This window comes from Scyliorhinus canicula, chromosome 13, assembly GCF_902713615.1.
Source record: "Scyliorhinus canicula chromosome 13, sScyCan1.1, whole genome shotgun sequence".
Lineage (NCBI taxonomy): Eukaryota > Metazoa > Chordata > Chondrichthyes > Carcharhiniformes > Scyliorhinidae > Scyliorhinus > Scyliorhinus canicula.
The window spans coordinates 70,463,659-70,471,051 of NC_052158.1; positions in this window are offsets into that span (position 1 = coordinate 70,463,659).

Sequence of the window (7,393 nt, forward strand, 5' to 3'; positions counted from 1 at the left end):
AGTGAATGTTTGTGGAAGGGGTGACACTCAAGCAGGCTACTTTGTCTTGGATGGTGTTGAGCTTCTTGAGTGTTGTTGGAGCTGCACTCATCCAGGCAAGTGGAGAGTATTCCATTACGCTCCTGACATGTGCCTTGTAAATGGTGGACAGGCTTTGGTGGGGTCGGGAGGTGAGTTACTCATCACAGGATTCCTAGCCGTTGACCTGTGCTTGTAGCCAAGTATTTATATGGAGAGTCCAATTCAGTTCTGGTCAATGTTAACCTCCAGGATTTTGATAGTGGAGGAGTTAGTGATGGTAATGCCATTGAATGTCAAGGGATGATGGTTAGATTCTCTTTCAGGAGATGGTCATTGCCTGGCACTTGTGTGGCAACAATGTTACTTGCCATTTGTCAGCCTGTGGTGGTGTGAATGTGAGCACTGCCATTGGTGCAGAGCATTGGTTCCCCATTGGCTCTGGCTGGTCATGTGCCTCTCGTCCGATTGGCTGGGACTAGTCATGTGACTGCTCACCAATCAGTCGAGAGGCAAGTAGACCCCGCCTCCGAGGCGGGGTATAAGTACCCAGGTTTCCCGGGGGTCGGCCTTTCTCTGTAGTCGACCACCGGGCTAACAACTAGCTGATTAAAGCCACAGTTTGGATCTTCATCGTGTCTCAAGTCCAATTGATGGTACATCACAGCCTTAGTCTGAATATTGTCCCCATCCCCAATTCTGACCTTCTGAAAAAGGGAAGGCTATTAATGAAGCAGCCAAAGCTGGTTGGGCCTCAGACACTACCCTGACGAACCCCTGTAATATGTCCTGGAGCTGAGATAATTGACCTCCAACAACCACAACCATTTCCTTTGTGCTAAGTATGACTCCAACCAATGGAGAGTTTCCCCCCTTATTCCCATTGTCCTCGGGGGGGTGCGGGAGGATCCGGCCCGGGGGGGGGGGGGCATGGTGGCCTGGCCCGCGATCGGGGCCCATCGATCTGCGGGCGGGCCTGTGCCATGGGGGCACTCTTTCCCTCCGTGCCGGCCTCTGTAAGGCTCCGCCATGGCCGGCACGGAGAAGAAACCCCCTGTGCATGTGCAGGAAACACGGCAGCGGTTCTGCACATGCGCCAGAACATGCCGGCGGTTCTCCCCATGCGCAAACTCACACCGGCGCACGGCGGCCCTTCGGCGCCAGTTAGCGCAGCACCAACCCCTCTGTCGCCGACCTAGCCCCTGGAAGTGCGGAGGATTTCGCAACTTTCGGGCGGCCTGACGCCGGAGTGGTTCACACCGCTCTTGGCGCTGGGCCAACCGGCCAGTTGCGGGAGAATCCCGCCCCTGGAGTCCAGATCTTTTGTCCATATTTGGACCAAGGTTGTGATGAGATCAGGAGCTGAGTAACCCTGGCAGAGCTGAAACTGAGCGTCAGTGGGCAGGTTATTGCTGAGTAAATGCCATTTAATACCATTGTCGACTATACTTTCCATCACTTTGCTGAGAATAATTGTCCTGGTTGGCAGGATTTGTTCTACATTTTATGGACAGGACATAATTGGGCAATTTTTCCACATTATTTGATAAATGTTGGTGTTGTAGCTGGCTAAGGGCATGGAAGTTTTTGGAGCACACGACTTATAGTATTATAGCGGGATGTTGCCCAGGCCCATACTATTTCAGTGCGTTCTGCTATTTCTTGATGTGATGGGAGTGAATCAAATTAGCTGAAGTCTGGCATATGTGATGCTAGTGACCTCAAGCGGACGCCTAGTTGGGTCATCTGAGATAGTTGCAAATGTTTCTGGGGCATTATGGGCTCTGTCATCAATCAGGGTGGAGATGATCATACAGTCACCTTCCCCAGTTAGTTGTTAATTGTCCACCAGCTGGGAAACCAGAACTCCCGGGCACAGTGAAGAGAAGGAAGTGGGCTGTAACCATGATGTCCAGCCCCCATCCCTTTTATATTCCAGTTGCAGAAGCAGCCAGATTGCAGGAGATGGACAAGAACCCACCATGTTTAGTGAATGTAGCTGTACAGCTAAAACCTGGACACAGGAAAAACTCCGATGTTCGGTACCAGAGACAAGAACCATTATTGGTCCCAGCACTCCCAAGGCAAGAACACACAGCTTAGATACAGATTACAGCTCCTCTGTCTACACTGACCCTGTAAACGTTCCATTTTGTACCAACATGAGGTTTTTCCATTTTCCAAACCTACCATTTATAAAATAGTCAATGCTGGATTAAAGATGGCATTTGTTAATATAGGCCCAAGTCTACCAGAAACAAGACTGATTGCCCATGACAAGGTGCAACATCGCGCCAGCTGTGTGCAGACCTAGCCTGCCAAATAGTGCCCCCCTTTGGCCAGGCTCGCCACCCCTGGACCACTCCCCTCCCACCAGTGCCCCCAGCTCCCGCCAAAGCTCCCCCTGCCCGCGGATCGGCGGAATTCGGCACAACGGGGGTGGAGCATCGGGGAAGGGCCTCAGGTGACATCCTGACACTCACAGGGTAGGCAGCTTTGGGAGGGGCGCAGCATTGCAAGAGCAGCGCCGCCCCCAATTTCGGAACAAATGGGGATTTTCTGGCTGATTCCAAAACACGATTCTGGCGTCGGAGACCGAAGAATCCCGCCCATCATTCCTGCACATTAATAATTCAGATGGCAGGGCAGCACGGTGGCGCAGTGGTAGCATTGCAGTCTCACGGCGCTGAGGTCCCAGGTTCGATCCCGGCTCTGGGTCACTGTCCGTGTGGAGTTTGCACATTCTCCCCGTGTTTGCGTGGGTTTCGCCCCCACAGCCCAAAAGATGTGCAAGGGTAGGTGGATTGAACACGCTAAATTGGCACTTAATTGGAAAAAATTGGGTACTCTAAATTTTAGAAAAAAAAATAATTCAGACGGCCTTTCCCTTGTTTTAATCAACTTTTTCATAGAATCATAGAATTCCTACAGTGCAGGAGGCCAGTCGGCCCATCACGTCTGCATTGGCCCTCGGAAAGTGACCCTACTTAAGCCCACACCTCCACCCTATCCCCGTAACCCAGTAACCTCACCTAACCGTCTGGACACTAAGGGGTAATTTAGCATGGTCAATCCACCTAACCTGCACATCTTCGTACTGTGGGAGGAAACCAGAGCATCTGGAGGAAACCCACCCAGACACGGGGGAGAAAGTGCAAACTCCACACAGATAGTCACCGAGGCCGGAATTGAACCCGATCCCTGGAGCTGTGAGGCAGCAGTGCTAACCACTGTGCCACCCTGCCGCCCCTTTTATTGTACTATGAGCTGACTATTAACCAATTTGATAAAGATAAGATTAAAGGATATATAACCAGAGCCTGGTCTGAGGTCAAAGTCTGCCAAGTGAATTTGCAGCCTCATGATGTTATTCCCTTACCTGTTACAAAGTGTATAAGCAATTTAAAATGTTTGTACGGAACAGAACCTAGTTGTCAGTGTACTTACAAAGAGACTCTAAACACACAATGCAAATCCAGGAAACTGGGCAGTGAACCTCCACTGACTAGTTTTGCAACCATGGTACCACCCCCATGAGGATGCAACAGATTGTCAAGGGTTTAGTGCCGTGACTAGACTTTAGGTCATAGTTTCAATATTCCGCTTGGTAGATGTTTGGGTTGTCACTGTCTACAGTGTATACTACTGAGACATCATTAAACAGTCTTGTTGAATTTCCAAGAAATCTTTATTAATATAACTGAACTATATACATAATTACAGTACAGAGTACAGGTATGGAGAGGGCTCCATGGGGTGGCATGGTAGTACAGTGGTTAGCACTATGCCTCATAGCACCAGGGACCCGGGTTCAATTCCGACCTTGGATGACTGTCCATGTGGAGTTTGTACGTTCTTCCCGTGCCTGCGTGGGTTTCCTCCGGGAGCTGGAGTTTCTTCCCACAGTCCAAAGATGTGCAGGTTAGGTGGATTAGCCACGCCAAATTGCCCCTTAGTGTCCAAAGGTTGGGTGAGGTTATGGGGACAGGGCGAGGTTGTGTGCCTAGGTAGGGTGCTCTTTCAGAGGGTTGATGCAGGCTCGTAGGGCCGAATGGCCTTCTTCTTCACTGTAGGGATTCTATGATTCTATGTCCTTACATGTTGCTACTTAAATCTACATAGCTGACCTAAACTCCAGGTCAGGTGCCTCCTTACATCACTAGTGGGCAGTAGCAACCCCTCATCTCCCCCCAACCCCCGTCGTTCCCCGTCCGCCCACCCTGGTTATAGACTGACAATAGTGCTTACATTTTGATTCAAGCTTTGTGTTGTCATAATGCTTGTGTACTTCAATGTTGCAACCAGAGCTATTTTAAACTGCTTCATGATTAACCCCATTAACAGCATGCATTAACATAGTTCATACTACCCTATCTTCCCCCCTCCAGCTCTTTAATCAGTGTTTGAGGCATGCAGGTGTCTCGTACCCCTGCTACATCTCATTTTCTGTTGGTTGAGAGAGTGGTAGGTTCTGATGATCTTGGGTTGGTCTGACCCTTGGTTCGGTTTGGGGACCTGAAAAGGGGAAGAACAACTGTCGGCGAGCAGGAAGGTGAAGTTTTAAAGTTAATGTACAAATGTGATCTTGTGGTTGAGCCTTTGGGTGAATGCTGCTCCAGCTGAATTACGACTGAGGGCTGGTTTCCGCCTCATGAAGCTTTGTCCCCATTGATCGGTTCTTCCGTGGTGGAGTTCAATTCCTCTATCCAACCTTTTGTGGGCTCGTTCTGTGATTGTTCTCCCACCAATTGGTTTTGCAAGAGCTCACGCTCTTTCGTGAACCATTTCTTTCCATTCCTTGTTCTCGATCTTCACGTGGACCACTTTGGGAGGTCAAAGGTTCCTTTCAGATGTGTAACTGTTCCTTCAGTACAGCAGCCTCATTGTCATGCCTCCCAACTTCTTCCCAGATCAGGGAACATTCCTGAGTCTTGCATGAAAACAGGGTAGTCGTTTCATTCACAGCAGCAGTAAACACATTTTGTCTCACTCCGTATGGTTCCCGATGGGCAAGCCTGTACCTGAGGTTCTTCAACAGGTTTTCCTCATTGTTGTGGAGTTCAAGTACTTCATCTTGAATCCTTATGTAATTTAGCAGAGGCTCATTGAGCCTGTTCTACCATTCTGTTGCTGAAAGTGTATTTCGCTATCTTGCCATAAGATAAGACTATGTTGCATCTGCTCTCGAAGTACATGTAGCAGGTCTTTCAAATGTTTATCCCCTTGTTCAGCTCTTGGCTTATCAAGCTGTGTCTCAGTGAGTACATTTATAAATAAATAAAATAATCTTTATTGTCACAAGTAGGCTTACCTTAACAATGCAATGAAGTTACTGTAAAAAGCCTCGAGTCGCCACATTTCGGCGCCTGTTCGGGTACACTGAGGGAGAATTCTGAATATCCAATTCACCTATTAGCACGTCTTTCGAGACTTGCGGAAGGAAACCCAGGGAGACACATGGAGAATGTGCAGACAGTGACACAAGCCGGGAATCGAACCTGGGACCCTGGAGTTGTGAAGCAACAGTGCTACCCACTGTGTTACCATGCCATTGCTGACAGCTCCAGTGCAGCTTCCTCTGAAGTAGCTGTCAAGGTCCTTGCCAGCTCCTCTTGTTTTACAAATGATAGGTATCGGTTTGTCAAAGATTATTTCGATGGAATGAGTTCAGTGTGCACCTTTCTTGTCTGCTGCCACGGCTGGCTGTACCTCACGTTGAGGCCCTCCAGCACCGCTTTGAGGGAAGTATTTTCAGCTTGTATCTGTGATTTGTCTTGCTTCTTCTGGCACAGGGCTTGTTCCATGTTGTCCATTAGCAGCCTTTGGTAAGAGCCAGGAAACATGTCTGGGTCATCGCGAAATAAGTAATTTGGTTCTGCTGGCCTCAGGGCCCGACCATAAAGATAACTCGGCTGGGGTTCTGGCCTGTACTGTGTCACTTTGCGCCCTCGTGCGGATCATTTGGGTTTCATCTTTTGTCTTTTCTTCGTTTTGTAGTGGTTTTGTTTGTGCCTCTTCTCAAGCCCTGCACCCTCCTCAGCTTGCAGATTAAAATATCCATCAAAGGCTATTAACCAGCCTGGGACTGGTGTCAGATTCATCAGTGCCTCAGGACAGTGTGATTCGCAAAATCACCAAACCAGTAGAAAAAATGAGTTTGTTCTGGTGTTGCTCTTAATTTTAAGATGCCTGATGCAACCAAGCAATGTGAAAATTGTTTCTCAAGGATGCCAAATGTCCTGTTGGATTTGGAGTGGTGGAATTGGGATGCATTGTTGAAAAGGTTTTAAAGTGTGGGAGCCCCTTTAAGAGAGCCCAGGATTTCAAAATGGTACTGCCGAGAACATTTTCCCACACTTCGGAAATTTGGCTCAATTAAGAAGCTATAGGTCAGGTTGTGACAGTGGTTGACCTGCTGCAGGTTGGGTCCGGGTCAGGAGGCAGAAGCCTGGTTGGCTGGGAGGCCTATAATTTTGCAAGGCCTTCGGGTTTTCGTTTAAATGGGGGTTTCCGTGCGGCCGATTTTTTTTCTCTTTTGTTACGCTGTGGACACTGTGGCCATGTGGAGGGAGTGCCGAGTCAGGGGTTGGGCCGGTCACAAATGTGCAACTGAGTTTTCCGCCTGACTGATTTTGAAAATAAATAGTTCACAGGAGTGGCTCCCTGGTATTTTAAAAAGGCTGTGGGCAGAATTCTCCGCTCCCCACGCCGGGTGGGAGAATCGTGGGAGGGCTGGGCGATTCACGACACGCCCCCCTTGTGCCCACCGCGATTCTACCACCCCCCCCTCCACCTCGGAAGAATCGCCGCTCACCGTTTTTCACGTCGACCGGCAATTCTCCGGCCCGGAAGGGCCGAGCGGCCTGCCGTTCCTGACCGGTTCACGACGGCGGCAACCACACCTGGTCGCTGCTGTCGTGAACATGGGCGCCAAAGTTCCGTTTGAAGCTTGTGGGGGGCGGAGAGGGGAGTGAGCACCACGGCCGTGCTCGGGAGGGGACTGGCCCGTGATCGGTGCCCACCGATCGTCGGGTCGGCGTCTCAAAGCAACGCACTCTTTCCCCTCCACCGCCCCGCAAGATCAAGCCACCACGTCTTGCGGGGCAGCGGAGGGGAAGACGGCAACCGTGCATGCGCGGGTTTGAGCCGTCAGCCATCAGGACGTCAGCCGCGCATGCGCGGGTTGGAGCCGGCCAACCTGCGCATGCGCGGTTGACGTCACAAAGGCGCTGCCGTCGCGTCAGTCTCGGTGCGCCGCCTTGACGCAAGTGTCAAGGCCCGGCGGCCGAGAGTTACGGAGCGCCACTCCTAGCCCCCCGGGTGGGAGTGAATTAGGTGCGAGGAGTGGCCTCCGAGGCCGTCGTGAAACTCGTCC